The sequence below is a fragment of the Thamnophis elegans genome, chromosome 9 (genome assembly GCF_009769535.1).
Source record: "Thamnophis elegans isolate rThaEle1 chromosome 9, rThaEle1.pri, whole genome shotgun sequence".
NCBI classification, from domain to species: Eukaryota; Metazoa; Chordata; class Lepidosauria; order Squamata; family Colubridae; genus Thamnophis; species Thamnophis elegans.
This window is the reverse complement of record NC_045549.1, coordinates 43,212,376-43,227,186: the sequence shown is the minus strand read 5'-3', so window position 1 is coordinate 43,227,186 and position 14,811 is coordinate 43,212,376. Positions and strand designations below refer to the sequence as shown.

The following is a 14,811-nucleotide window of genomic DNA, read 5'->3' as shown; positions in this document are numbered from 1 at the left end:
AAATTGCTTAGATAACTCCAGTGTTAGACAGATTAGAAATCAGATCTGCTAAATACAGTGGAATTGGGTAGTTGAAAAGTAGGTTTTACTATGAAAATAAAGGATCTCAGCAAAGAACTTCCTTTTCATATAATGAAATTCAGTCACTCAGATCGTTATCCATGTGCATCTCAGCTAAATTACTAGACCACAAACAAATCTGATAATTGCTTTTTTGTTATCTACCTATTTCAAATTGTGCTGCATCTAAGAGTATGCAGAGATGGCTGTAGTGTGTATAGATTTATACAAAACAGTTTAGTAATAGTTTAAATACCAATTAGTCTTTTAAACATAATTAGTATTTATTGTTGTGATCCTTATGTATTTAACTTCTGGTCTAGATTCCTTTTAGAGGGAAATGCTGAATAAAATACTAACTTTTCATTCCTTTTTTTTTTCAGAGTGAAAACGGCAAGCAAATTTGTAAGTAGTAGTAGTTCCTGCAATATTACTATAAAATATCTAGCCTCCCAAACCAGTATTAGGCTTAGACTGCTTCAAAATCTCTTTCCCCCCCCCACAATTGACTTAATAGAAGAGCCACTAAATTCTTCCATAATCAGCGGCCTGAAGCCAAGTGATTATTTTCCGTTGTCCAAGAGATGCACATGCTATTCTGTTGCCCCACAAAGCTGCACAAACACCCACAAAACATAGAGCCAATTTGCTGTATTGGTTTAAGGTTTTGGCCTAGAAACCAGGACAATGTAAGTTCTAGTCTAGTTCTAGTCAACCTAGGCTTTAAAAACCTGCTGGGTAACTTTGGGCCAGTCACTCTCAGCCCTTTTCACAGGGTTGTTATTGTGAGGAAAATAGAAGGAGGAAGGACTATAGTTACCATATTTTTTGAAGTATAAGACGCTCTGAATATAAGACATACCTACCCATTGGGAGGAAAACAAGGGGGAGGAAATCTGCCTCTGCCTCCCAGCAATTTGCCTCCCTGCAATAAACAGCAAACAGCCCGTTTCACTTTCAACTTCAGTTTCAGCATAGGCCTCTCGATGATCAGCTGTTTCAGGCTGCAGGGATTGCCATAGCCTATTGACGCCTCCACAAGCCCCATTTTTGCCATTTGCTGCAAGGAGGTAAATTGCTGGGAGGCAGAGGCCAAAGGTTTGGGGCGCTGGGTGGGTGGGGCTACATTTGGTGTATAAGACACACCCAAATTTTCACCCTCTTTTAGGGGGAGGGGAGTCCACATTATACTCCAAAAATATGGTATATTCACCACCATCTTGAGTTGTATATTTAAAGAATTATTTTTTAAAAAAAAGCCACACTCCAAAGTGGGTTGGATTAGGAACCAAAATGGATGGTCACATTTCCCTTTTTTCTCTTTTTCAGTTTACTCTTTAGATTTATTATTTACTCAATATACAAATACAAATAATACCCTGTAAGAAAAATAATTAAAATGGTGCACATTATTTTGCCATCAGTAGAGGGCGAGCTATATAGCATTTATGGTTTGGGTAAGGAAAAAACAAAGTACTGTAAAGACAAAGACAAAGAGATCAGGTTGGAACTCTGAAAAATGGAGCTGAGTATAACCAGATGGAGAAGAATGTAGAAGGGCAAAAATGTATAAAAACTATGCAGAAAGGCAGAGAAGAGGAGAAAATGGTGAAGGGAAAAGCACTAGGTAGAGAACATGAGGGACCAACAGATTATCAGAAATGCCTTGCAATCCTTCTGCAGCTCCACTGTATCTAACCACATGCCTGGTCTAAAGTGCATATACTTTGCAAACTTAATTTAAGACTGAAAATATTTTCAATACCATGGATTCCCTTAAAGTTAGAAGAAGGCAGCAATCAAATCTTTATTCAGTCATAGAGTAGCAAATAGAATACAGAAGTTACAGTTAATTGAGATAAAAAGCTGCCCAGAGTGACCCTGTGATAAGATAGGTGGGCAATAAATGTAACAAACAAACAAAATAGTTCTTTTGAAATATCTAAAAAGGGTTAGAGTTTACTATGGCATACTGTGCAAACTACAAAACAGTACTTGGCTGTGGATAAAAAAGTAAAATCTGATTGATCTGACCATAAATTCTTGAGATAAAATGGATTGGAATAATCAGGATATTTAGTAAAGAGTACAAATAATAATTTCTGGCAAGCACTTGGATAGAGAAGGCAATAGAGAATAACAAAAGCGATTCAATTATTACTTTACTCAGGGATGTCAAACAGGTGGCCCACGGACCAGATGAGTCATATGCAGGCCACACCCACTCCAGCTCCGCAAAGGCAAAAAATGTCATGATACGTCACATGACGCGAACACATTTGACACCCGTGCTCTATCTCAACTGAGATATCTAGCTGGTTGGAGGAGGAAATGGAAAGTGGCTGACTGTCCAGTGGCCCAAACAGTGGCCCATCAATGGTCCATTGTTTGAGATCATTTAGTACGTGTTTGTAGCCCATCAAGATGATAGGTCATGAATAGCTGCAATTTAGTGTGCATTACCTGGCTCCAAGAACACTGCTGGAAGTTGTTGGCCCTAATTTAAGGGATCAAACCAACTGATAAGAAGGAGTCCTTAAGCAGTAGGAGAAGATTTAATCCAGGCAGAAGTTTCAATTTTAAGAAGGCCAGCTTCACGGCAAAGGACTGTATTTGAAACTCAGCAAGGTGCTTGAAAGATGGTTCTCAAAAACATGGAGTGAACTCTTTCCAAAGGAAGGGATGACTTGTAGGGGCCCAACTCAGCTTCCCAAAAAACTGGGCTCAGATCTTAGCTAAGAAGACTTTCAGCACTGCTGAGCTCCTTTGAACAACTAAAAGGTTGTTTTTGTGTGTTTAATGTGACATAGTGATTTATGATTATCTATAGCTTGGAAGAAAATCCTCAAATATTTAAAGGTTTTGACTTGCTGTATTAAATAGCTATTTAGTTGCCAGACATCTTAGGCATCTTAGACATCTTAGGGTACTTAGAGGAAGGTAGCGACATACCACAACATGGATCATGTGAGCAGTTCATGGAGATGGGTTAGGCCACAGATTTCCTAATTAATTTTGTGTTGATATTTTTCCTGAGAAATAAAAAGGGGAGACAAATGGATTTTATTTTTTCTATTTTTAAGGACAAAAATGAGGATAGTAAGCAAAACCAAGGACAAGAGGTGAGTTATCATATGTCAATAATTGCTTTAATGTCATCCAGCACGGGTTGCTATTTACTTCCCAAGAAAATGTATTTTTTTAAAAAAAAATCATGATCTGCATAAATTAGAGAGATATGAATTATCTGAAGTTCTTGCATGGCCACTTTAAAAAAATTGAGTAAATCTTTCACTTGTAGAAAACACTGAATAAAGATCGGGGACAGAAGCAAGAGCAGGAACAACAGAAACAAAACAAAAAAAAAGGCTGAAAGATCCAAGTACTTAAGGTATGAAGAGAAATGGAAATGCTAAGGAAGGAAGGCTATTTATATATTTAAATTTGATTATTAGACATATAGTGCCACCTGATAAATGCTGTTAAAACTACTTATAATCTGAATAGACCTATCCATTCAACTGCTATACAGTAGTCATTCCTCACTATGAATGAACTGATAAGCTGATTACTTACAGCAAAGCCAATTCCAGTCAGCAAACCATTCTATTTTCCAGGATGCTGCTCCTCCTCTGAGCCACATGCCTATTGAACATACTTCATTCATTTAGTTGCTTGAGGAGTTTTTCCGCCCTACCAGGGCTTTCTTTTGTGGTCTTGTGCTTCTGCTAGCCTCATTTGGACTCTTTCACTCTTTCAAAGATCTTTCAAAGCATTGAGTTCATAATTAGCATGTAGAAGAAGAAGCTGTATAGTCATGTCTTCCAGGATCTGAACCCAGCACTGGCCTAACTGAAATTAGTGGAAGAGTTTAAAGAATTATTTCTGTTTCCATATCATTTAGAATCAATCCTACCTTTAGGCAGAAATTCTTCATTGAAACAGAATGAAGTCCACAGGAAAAGCGACAACGGGGGAAGCTTCTTAGTTGTTGTTCTGAACTAACAGTTCCCTTCTGTTGAAGGACAGAAGTCCATATGTATGCAACCTATCCAAGACCCTGCAAATTAATCTGCGAGTTCAAGTGTGATAAAGAAAAAGTATGGTTTCATCCATAGTACTGAAGAATCACTAAATAGAGTTGAGCGATTAGTAGTACATTTATTGGTTTTATTATTATATGGAATTTTCTCTATGTAGTTCTATTTCAAACAGTGGTGGGTTCCTACGGGTTTGGACCAGTTTGGCCGAACCGGTAGTGGTTTGGCAGCCTGGGTTGCTGGAACTGGCAGCGACCCAGGCCTGCCACGCCCCCAAATCGGTTCTCTGGCTGGCGCCATAGGCTCTGCCATCCCGTTTTTTAGTTTTGCGCATGCGCAGAACAATTTTTATTGTAATGTGCATACATGCACATCACACATCAAGCGTGCATCAAGCGCATGCATGTGGCACACCCAGTAGTCGCTGCTGGAACCCACCCCTGGTTTCAAATGATAGTACAGCTGTATTGTGCTGCTAATTGTAACAGTTTCATTGGATATAACCATTCTAAGCTGGTATGAAATTGATAGGCATTTTCAATGTCAATATATTTAATAATTGCTGATATCTAAGAGGTATTAGTGTCTAATTTTTTTTCATCCTTTCCAGAGTGAACTTTGAGAGACAGCTTCAAAATCATCACTAAGCAATGCTTGGCAATCTGCAGCTAATAATAAAGAAAACGTCAATGTTTGGATCAAGTTATTAAATGAATATTTGAGCTAGTCTATTAACTTTTATTGAAGTGTGATTTAGCCAATTAAAAATATGCCCTTATGAGTGATTCAAAACCTGTTGCAGCTCTTTCAAAATTATGAATAAAACTAAAACTTCTAATACTTTTCTAGTTCTTTTAAAAAGAATGAAATATATTTTTTTATTTAGGCAGGATGTAGGATTTCTTTTCCTATGTGAAAGATATATATGGTGAATGTGATACATACAAGATCCACTATAAACACATTGGCTAAAAAGGAAATTCAGTAATAGATTCCCCTTTTGAAAACCCACTAGAACTTCTCCAATTTTATTGTATGGTTGATCCTATTGCAGAACTTTTAAACATTTTGATCAAAAGGCTAAGGATAGGGAGAATTTTGAATCAGTGAAAAACTTCTATGCTTTAGATAACAAACATGGAAATTTCCAGAAATCTCTAATACTTCCAATTTTCTGAACATATTATTTTCTGAAGAGATTACATAAGCTATAATGCCATATTTACCCATTAGGAAAAAGTGGCTTGTTTTCTATAAAACCAGTCAATTGAGAAAATTTTATGTATTTGCTCAGTACATTAGAAGTTGTTGAAAACAAAGTAATAGGCATTGGAATACCTTAGATTTTCATTAATATAAGACCTTCATATCCTGTTAAGTTTTCTATAAAGCGGAATATATTAGATTGGTATTATTGGGTCATAGACATAACCTAAAATTCACTGAGCAAGCATTCTCTCTCATAATTAGTACGTTATATTACAGTTTATAGAAAATCTAAGAAGATATTAAGTTAATATGTAAAATTCTGTAGATTTGAAATGGAAATGGCCGATCTACCTATTAACCTATCAGACTCTCTACAAATGGTGGAAATTCCTGCTGTTTCACTTTGAATGTCCGGTTCTACAGGACCTCCCATCTTTCCTCCAACACAGTCCAGATTACATGCATGGACTGCTTACCTATTTTATTCTCAGAAAAACCTAGTGAAATAATTTATGCTGTTAGGCATTAGCCCAAGCTGCTCAGGGCTGTCAGAGAAACCTGGGACAAAAGGAAGTAATATGGTCATATTTTTCCAACATGGCTTCCTTCAGATGTGCTGAAATTGTAACTCCACAAGTCCCCATCCTCCTAACTTAAGGTGACCAGATTTTCAGATTGGTAAAGAGGGACACCATTGACCGGGGGCGGGGGGGGGGGGCGCTTGATTAAAAATTTTATATTTTGTCAAACGACCCCAGGACACTGAAACCATCATAAATACAAATCTGTTGCCAAACATCAAAATTTTGATCACGTGACCATGAGGATGCTGCAACAGTCGCTAAGTGTGAAAATGGTCGCTAAGTGTGAAAATGGTGATCAGACACTTTTTTCAATGCCATTGTAACTTTGGTCACTAAATGAACTGTTTGAGACTTGCATTATAATGCCTTACGCCAGCTTACATTTTCAAGAGAGAGAAGCTAAACTCCTTGTTAGAATTGAAATAGAAATGAATAGAGTAGAGTAAAATAGAATAGAATAGTTTATTAGCCAAGTGTGATTGAACACACAAGGAATTTGTCTTTGGTGAATATGCTCTCAGTGTACATAAAGAAAAATAAAATAGTAAGATAGTGGGATCCTTGCTGCACCAAGCCTTCACTAATCCTCTCACTTTCATCAAAAACAGTAAAAATCAATCATGCTTTTTTATTTCTATTTATTATTTTGCTATGGCCACATATGAATATATATGCACATTCCAAACAGATTTTCTTACTAAACAGCCACCATTCTCATCCATAGGCCACTAAATGCCTCACCAACCTTTTCTGTATTCTTTCATTTCCTTCCATCCATTTTATTTATTTAATACAGAGTAGATTAGGCTGTCAGCCTTAGTCATTCTTCTAACATGACAACAATTCTTACCAACAAGGACGGTATTGGCACATTTTAGCTAATGCAACGTAAACATAACCAAAGCCTATTTCACTTCAAGTATGCTAACTTTATTCTATGCCTTCCCACGCATTACATGGCTTGAACGTTCGCGGATCGCCACCAAATTGCACAGGTGGTTGTTCTACCAGATGGACATCCTTACTTTTTCTCGAAAACGGGAGAGAGGCTGCCTTTCCTAGTCTAGCCCCGTAACAACAACCCTACGAGGTAGGCTGGGCTTTAAAAAAAAGGGAGTGTCGGGGAATTCTGCAACTGCATCACCTCTTCGCTGCTCTTGCTTCCCAGGGAGCTCCCTTTCCTCTCACCAAGCAGCCCGTTCTCGGAACAAAATGGAGAGGCTCAGAGGCGGATACGCCTGGCAGTCGATGGGGACGGTGCTGAGAGGGGCGTGCGCTGGGAAAGGGAGCTTGCACGGTCCGCCTCTGAGCCTCTCCGCGCAGTCACCCCCTTCCCCGTCACGCCCCCCACCCCAAAAACAAACCACCAGCGCTCCTCCCGCTCCCCCACTCCCCAGGCCTGCAGCGCCTTTTCTTCCCGTTCGGCTCCGAGCCACCGTCACGGACCTCTTTTGGCTCCGTTCTAGGCACCGGCCGCCGCACCGCCGTCCTCCCCTCCATCATTCCCCCTCCTCCCAGAGCACCACCGGAAACATGCCAACCTCAATACGGATGCAAAGGCGTCACATCGCCGCTACCCATGTTCACGAGGCGCCGGGCATTGCAGGGCGCAGAGGAAGCCAGCAGACAGACGGGAGACTTGGGGAGGGGGGAAGGAAGAGATCCCGTCCAGGGTAAAAAGAGGGAAAAGCGGAGAGCCTACCCTGGATGGGATCTCTTCCTCCCTCTCCCCCCGGTCTCCCGTCTGTCTGCTGGATTCCTCTGCGCCCTGCGATGCCCGTCTGGGTTGGCTTCCTTGGACACTCAGCTGCCACCCCCACCCCCACCTTCCCTCCGACCAACTGTCAGTTTATTCTTTCTGCACGTGAAAGCGCTTTAGTCAGTGGAGTGTGTGCTGGGAGGAATCTCTCTTCTCCTCCCTGCACGGACCCCACGGTGCCTGCATCAGAGCTCGGGCGGGATTCAGGTGAAGGAAAGGACTTTTCTTTTGCCGGCATCAGAGCTCGGGCGAGCAAAAGCAAGTATTTTAATCAGTGGGCTATGCGCAGGAACGAATATATCCCCTCCTCCCTGCACGCATCCACTGAATAAAGTGCTTCCTCTGGCCCGCCTGATCTCTGCTGCGGGCGAAAGGGAGCTGGGAGGACAGGAGATTCCTCCCTCCACGTGAAAGCGCTTTAGTCAGTGGAGTTCGTGCTGGGAGGAATCTCTCTTCTCCTCCCTGCACGGACCCCACGGACCCCAATTCCACTTATGGCCTCAGGTCTATTTACCAGTTAGAGGGTCTGGAATTGATCGTTGCCAGTTGGGGGGCGCAGAGGAAGCCAGCAGACAGACGGGAGACCGGGGGAGGGGGAAGGAAGAGATCCCATCCAGGGTAAAAAGAGGGAAAAGCGGAGAGCCTACCCTGGACGGGATCTCTTCCTCCCCCACCCCCCGGTCTCCCGTCTGTCTGCTGAGTTCCTCTGTGCCCTGCGATGCCTGGCGCCTCGTGAACATGGGTGGTGGCGATGTGACGCCTTTGCAGGTGCCTCAGTTGATCGTGGGCGGATCTCAATTGATGAGGAACTCAATAATGCTGGCACATAAAGCTTTTTCCCCCCCTCGGAAACTGAAGCTCGTTTAAAGAAAAAGGGAAGGGCGGGCAGCTTCACGTGAGTGAGTAACTCCGGCGGTGGGAATCGGGAGACTTCAGGTGGGCGGCGGCGCTTCCCTTGCAAACGGGGATCAGCGCACTCGCCGCCTCCCCCTCCCCCGTGAGGAGCTCTGCAGCGGGACAGACGAATGGAGGGGGAGATCACCCCTTCCTTCTCCGAGCCCCCAAACCCCGTCTTCCCTGGCCTGCACCCCTGCGCCCAGGCTCCTTTGGGTTTGGGGCTAATCCGAATGGGTGGAGCAGGGGATCCCCAGGGCAGAGGCCTCCCGGTGCAACGGTCTTCCGCAGCTCCGGAGCTAACCTTCGCCTTCCCGCCCAGGATTGCAAGGCTGGAGGCCTCGGCAGCAGCCACCCCCACCCCCAGCCGGCCAACCCTCGCCTGTACCATGAGTTTACCGGCCAGGTATCCATTGAGCTGGAGGGCAGGCACCGTGGCTTCCTCGCGGCTAGTCTCGCTGCTTTCCCCGGGCTCGGCTCCATTTCCTCCCCGCCCATTTTCGCTCCCTCGACTGAGGCCTTCGCCCCGCCCAAACCTACCTGCCAGCGGACCCTTGCTACGAACCTCCGCAAGGAGAACCGATACACGTGGCCGCCTCTTTTCCCTTCCGCGGCCACTTCCAGCCTACCTTCTCACATGCTGGTCAAGCGCTTCCCGCCCGTCCTTCGCTTTGGGGATCCTTCGCTTGCTCTCTTCGGCGCGCTTTGCATTTTAGCCCTCACTTCTCATCTCTGCCTCCCCGGCTCAGCTGCGCCCTCGCTTCCCCCACCCGCCAACGATCATCCCAGAGGCTGCAAGCAGAGACTAAAGGAAGACCGCATTTCAGTTAGCGCACCTCGGAGTCACCGATGCCGGCTTCCCCACTGCGACTGGCAGGAACGGCAATGAAAGCTCGGGCTTCACTCCTCCGTCTGGGGCTGCGGCTAACAGGGACGGCCAAGCGCTTTCCTCAAAAACCCCGCCTTCCACACACACCCGGCTTCCAAAATCCGGGGAGTTGCGGGGAGGGACGATCTTCTTCCCCTCTCTCAGGTTGCCCGGTTCCCCCCCCCAGTTCCTCTCATGAGTAGCTCGCAAGGGAAGGCCTTCCCTTCCCTTGCTAAAGGCCACCGCCGCCCACCCGAAGCGGCGAAGCCTCCCGATTCCCACCGGCACCGGAGTTACTCACCAGGGCAGTGCAGCAAAAACAAACAGCGAAGGCGAAATGAAATGGAGACTCGTGAGAGTCACGACTCACGCGGCGTGCTTAAGCGGACTCCAGCCAATCAGTGAGCTGGCTGGGATGGAAAATTTTAAGCACCCTCGTGCGTGCTTAAAGTTTTCCATCCTAGCCAGCTCACTGATTGGCTGGAGTCCAGGCCAATTAAATCAGTGAGCGGCAGGCTGGGCTGGCTTAAATTTGTAGGTAGCATAGAACAGAACGATGAGCCAGCCCAGCAGCTGATGGGCGGGAGCTGCGAGCGCCAAAAAAAGCGTGCCTTTTAAAAAGAGGGCGGGACGCGGGAAAATGTATCAAAAGCGGGGGTGTCCCGCCAAAAGCGGGACGTCTGGTCACCTTATCCTAACTAGGCACCAGAATGGACAATGGTGCCCAGACCTAGAGCATTTGATTTTACCTCAATAGAATTTTTGGTAATGTTGACTTGCTAAATGAAGTGCATGGGCCTTGTATTTGTGTAGAATTTCCCACAAATTCTGCAGCAGAAATGGTTGTTTTAGGCCTCAGAGGAAAATCATAGAAGCTGCTAGTTGTATACATTGGATTAGCAAAACCACCACCACCCTGTCCCTTCAAAATATATAACTGACAAGGAGTGATGCTGATTCATTCCTGACCTATGCTACTTGAGTTTAATTAGGTATTTCATTTGTCTTCATTTTCCCTCTCTTGAATGTGATAATGGCATAGCTAGGATAGGTCAAAATCAGAGGTGGTATTCAGCAGATTCTGACCAGTTCTGGAGAACCAGTAGCGGAAATTTTGAGTAGTTTAGAGAACCGGTAGATACCACCTCTAACTGCCTCTGCCCCCATCTATTCTCTGCCTCCCGAGCCCCAGCTGATTGAGAGTCAATAGGCAAATTTAAATTTGCTTAATGAAAGCATGTTTTCTGACCTAGGCCTGAAAAAAGAGGTCTGCTTCATGATCTTTTATTTACGTTAAAGGGAATTCCTCTCCAGCAAAGTTCCGGCAAACAGTCTTTCCTGCGATTTCACAACTACAGACCTTTAAAGTTGCCAGGCCGATATCTTCCAAACGCCATGCTGTAGCATCAATTACTTGGCAAGAAGTCAGAAACAGATCTTCACCCTAATGAATTGAACTAATTGTCTCCTGCAAACTCCCTCCCCCTTTCGTTCCTCTTTATTCCTTATGGGAGGGGCCATTCACCATCCACCTGTTCCTTTAGTCCCAAGTCGGTCCTTGTTCCTTAGCTGTTCCCTTCTCCTGGAACCTCTGTACATGCGCACATCAGGAACAGGCTCCAGCTATTCTTCTGCCCCACTGATATATAACTCCAAAGGTAGCTGATAACTGTCAGACGGTCCTGGCCCATCTCTCCTCTGAGATGCTGCCTCCGCAGAGCACTTATCAGAACCTTCCCCAGACTGCAGGACTGGCCCATGTTCCTCCCCAAAGTCCTCAGTGTCTGAGTCTGCCACCAGCTCTGTTGGCTGCTGGCATGCCACAACAGCATGATTCACTGAACAGCCATGGTAATTTGCTTAACAATCATGGCAAAACAGTTTGTGAAATCAGACATGGCTCCATTAACAACTGCATTGTTTAGCAATGAAAGTTCCAGTCCCAATTGTGGTGGTAAATCAAGGATTACTGGTACTTATATGTGTATTTTACCCTTCAGTAATTTCAACTTATTTTGTTAGTGTTTTAAGTTGGGAAAGTGAAGCAATACTGAACAAAAGTAAATAACTAATAGAAAGTTAAGAGAAAATGATTTAATAGCATATTTAATTTTCTAGTTCTCTTAGCTACCTTAAATAAAAAAATATTTGTAACCAAAGTAAGTGAGAAATCTAAACTTTGATGTAACCAATAAAAACAGTGTGTTCAGAAACACACATACACACAAGCACATACACACTATATTTGTTCAAAGCAGAAAAAAGCAGAACCCTATTAGTACAGCAAGTGATGTATAAACAATTTCTATAAAAGAAATTAATATCAAAATCTTGAGTGTTCTTACTGCATTCTAAAGAAACATATGTTCTCTACAGTCATTATAATGCTAAACACATTTATATGAAAGGAGAGAACATTAGAGCAAAATTAGCAGTACTGACTTTTCTATTTTCTTTGCCTTTAGCTCACGCTGGGTGTTTGTCCATGGAAAATGTCACAGTGATTTAGCAAAATATGAAAAATCAGAAAAAAAGCGATATCATTTCATTTCTATCTCCTGCTATTCTTCCCATTCTACATATAAAAGACAACAAGTAGAAATTGAAGAAATGTATTGGAGGTTACAAGTTCATTGGCCTCTTTACATAATGCATCTTACAGAACAATTCAGTAATGGCAGAGATAACATCCACATCCATCTCCAGTTTTTACAGAAAGACATAAAATATAATTTTCATCTGATTTGAATGAACAAGGCTCCATGACTTCGCCAAAATTTGGGTGAGTTTTATGTAAGTCAAAATATTGTATTGTCCAAAATTTATATCGAATATGCCTGATGATACTATATTTATTGTAAACTTGATAATGCTAGATAAGTCATAACTCTTATTTTCAGGTTTGTTCTAGATATATGTTATTTTAATTGTATAGTATTATAAATGACTTAAATTTATGGAAAGGGAAGAAAAAATTAATACCTTAGATTCAGGTTTCTTTCCACTGCAATTTTTCAAGGGAGAAAAAAACACATTTTAATCACACATTAAGGTTATCAATGCTGAATAATCAGCTACTGAGAAGTCAAATTATGTATATGTATATCTGAAATGAACATCATTGTCCCCAAAATGTTGGTTTGAAATAAATGGATGGTCAATTTTTGGAAAGTTAACATCCCAAAATCCAATTATCTTAAATTGAAAACCTGATTGTTGTTTTTATGAGTTTTGCAAACTTCTACATATTCCACATTTCATTAATAAGCTTCACATAAATTGCACAAATCTAAAAATCCATGAATTGTTACCAATCACTGATCTAATTTTCCTTCAGTATTCAATAGAAATTAGTTTGGTTTTGAATCTAATCCTTTTAAAATGTATGCTTCAATTTATAAACATGTTACTATTTTCAAATATATTGCATCTTGGTTTTTACAGATGCATGAAACTGAAGTCTCCCACAGTACATATGATAGACTTCATAAAAAAGTGAGGATGACAAAGTAAAATAATTTGGTCTTTCTTTACAAATGAATCGAAATACTTTTCCATGAAAACAATTCTTTCTGGATCTTTAATAACTTTATCAAAACATTCATTACATTTATTATGTCATATAAATTAAGGAAGAGACATACCCTAATGCTTTATTTCAGTATGTCTATTTAAGTGGTATTCATTTCAGACAAAACATGGAGAATAGTTTGACTCCAGTTTCTCAAAAATGAATTCTGCAAGTTCTTTGTTTACATATAATCTGTCTTTCTTAATTTGATTTATACTTACCATACAAAACATTAGTAATGGGTTTTACTTTCAATCATGCAAATTAAAGCATAGTTAAGGAGATTCTACCACACCTAAGACCTATAGTTAAATAGTAGTGTGCTATCCATGTTAGTGATTGTAAGAATTTAAGCAATTTGTTGTGATTTTATATTAAATTTCCATTTGTTATATTTACTAACCTCATATATTAACCTCATTAAATAACTACATATATTAATATATTAATTAATTAATAACCTCATACATTAATTAACCTCAATATTAATATATTGGTTTTAACTAATCAGTTAGCTTTCCCCTCTTAAATATGTAAGTAGGATTTAAATCTGTGCTGGTATTCCTAGAAGGGACACCACAAATTTCAGATCATTTACCCCTGAATAGGAAAGCTTTCCCTCAAATCAGTCTCATTAAAATTACCATGTCAAAGAGAAGCCTCCGTTGGTGTGAAATTATTCTACTCCAAAGAAATGTTTGTAGTATATCACTAATCTGAGAACAGCATTGGGGTAGCCTGCTTAGCTTCAGAACAGAGCAAGGGACCAGGGACTAATGAAACTACATTGATTTGTAAGAAATGATACAAATAAGGTTTTATCAAAAGGATCAATCAAATGATAGTTAACATTTTTATCAAACGTATGAAGCAGGAGTGAAAAATTTAGTGAATATATATTGTTCGGTGGTTAGGGAAGCAAAGTTGAGTGCTTTCATTTGATTAACTGGAGACTTTAAAATGTTGCAATCAATAAAGCTTGTAATAACTTCACCATTAGCCAACGCTACAAAAAAGCTAGTCTTGAGCTCCAGGACGGAAATCAGATTTCACAATGCTTTTTATTGCACACAATAAAAACATACTCATGCTAACTGACCTTATTTGTACCACCATCCCAAAGTTAATTCAGGTCCAGAATCTCGTAAATAAGCTTTTAGCATGAGAGCTAATAAGAGAACCTTTCCCAGAAGCCCCTAATAAATAAAGCTTCTGTTTCTTTAAGATGAGCTCCTTTTACTTCTCTAAAGATATAAGGATACAATAATCTTGAGAGAAACCAGATGGTAGTTTTTACCTCATTAATAAATTAAGCTGTTGCCCTAAATGTAAGCCTGATGGTAGTACTAAAACAAAAAAGTGCAAATGTTCCTATATTTACCAAAAAATAAAAAATATGTGCATTTTCTTTTTAACTTCTAGTAGTACTGCGGCAAAAAAACCATATTTGAATAAATTATATGGACAAATAGTTCTGGCTATCCAAAGATTGTTTTATACATGATTAGGATTACTAGATTACCAGGCAAAGGAAGACACACTGGTCCTTCTTGGCATCCGCAACAAAAATTACAGTAAAAAAACAGACAAAAAACAGTTTAACAACCTTTTAAAGTTATGCTGGCACTGAAAAAAATGACTTATGACCAGTCCTTGTACTTATGACCATCACAACATCCCCATGGACAAATGATCAAAATGTGGGTGCTTGGCAGCTGGGCATGTATTTATGAAGGTTGCAGCATCTCAAAGTCACATAATCATCATTTACAACTTTCCCAGTGGGCTTCTGACCATCAAAGTCAATGGGGGAACCTAAATTCACT

At 41.2% G+C, this 14,811-nt stretch overlaps 1 long non-coding RNA gene across 1 annotated transcript; it reads left to right on the top strand.

The window, feature by feature from the left end:
* The first annotated feature begins 3,143 nt into the window (after positions 1–3,143).
* Positions 3,144–4,880, top strand: LOC116513022. The gene is made up of 3 exons (XR_004255954.1): positions 3,144–3,182; positions 3,362–3,451; positions 4,711–4,880. It is a non-coding gene; the product is annotated as an uncharacterized LOC116513022 (long non-coding RNA).
* Positions 4,881–14,811: the final 9,931 nt, after the last annotated feature.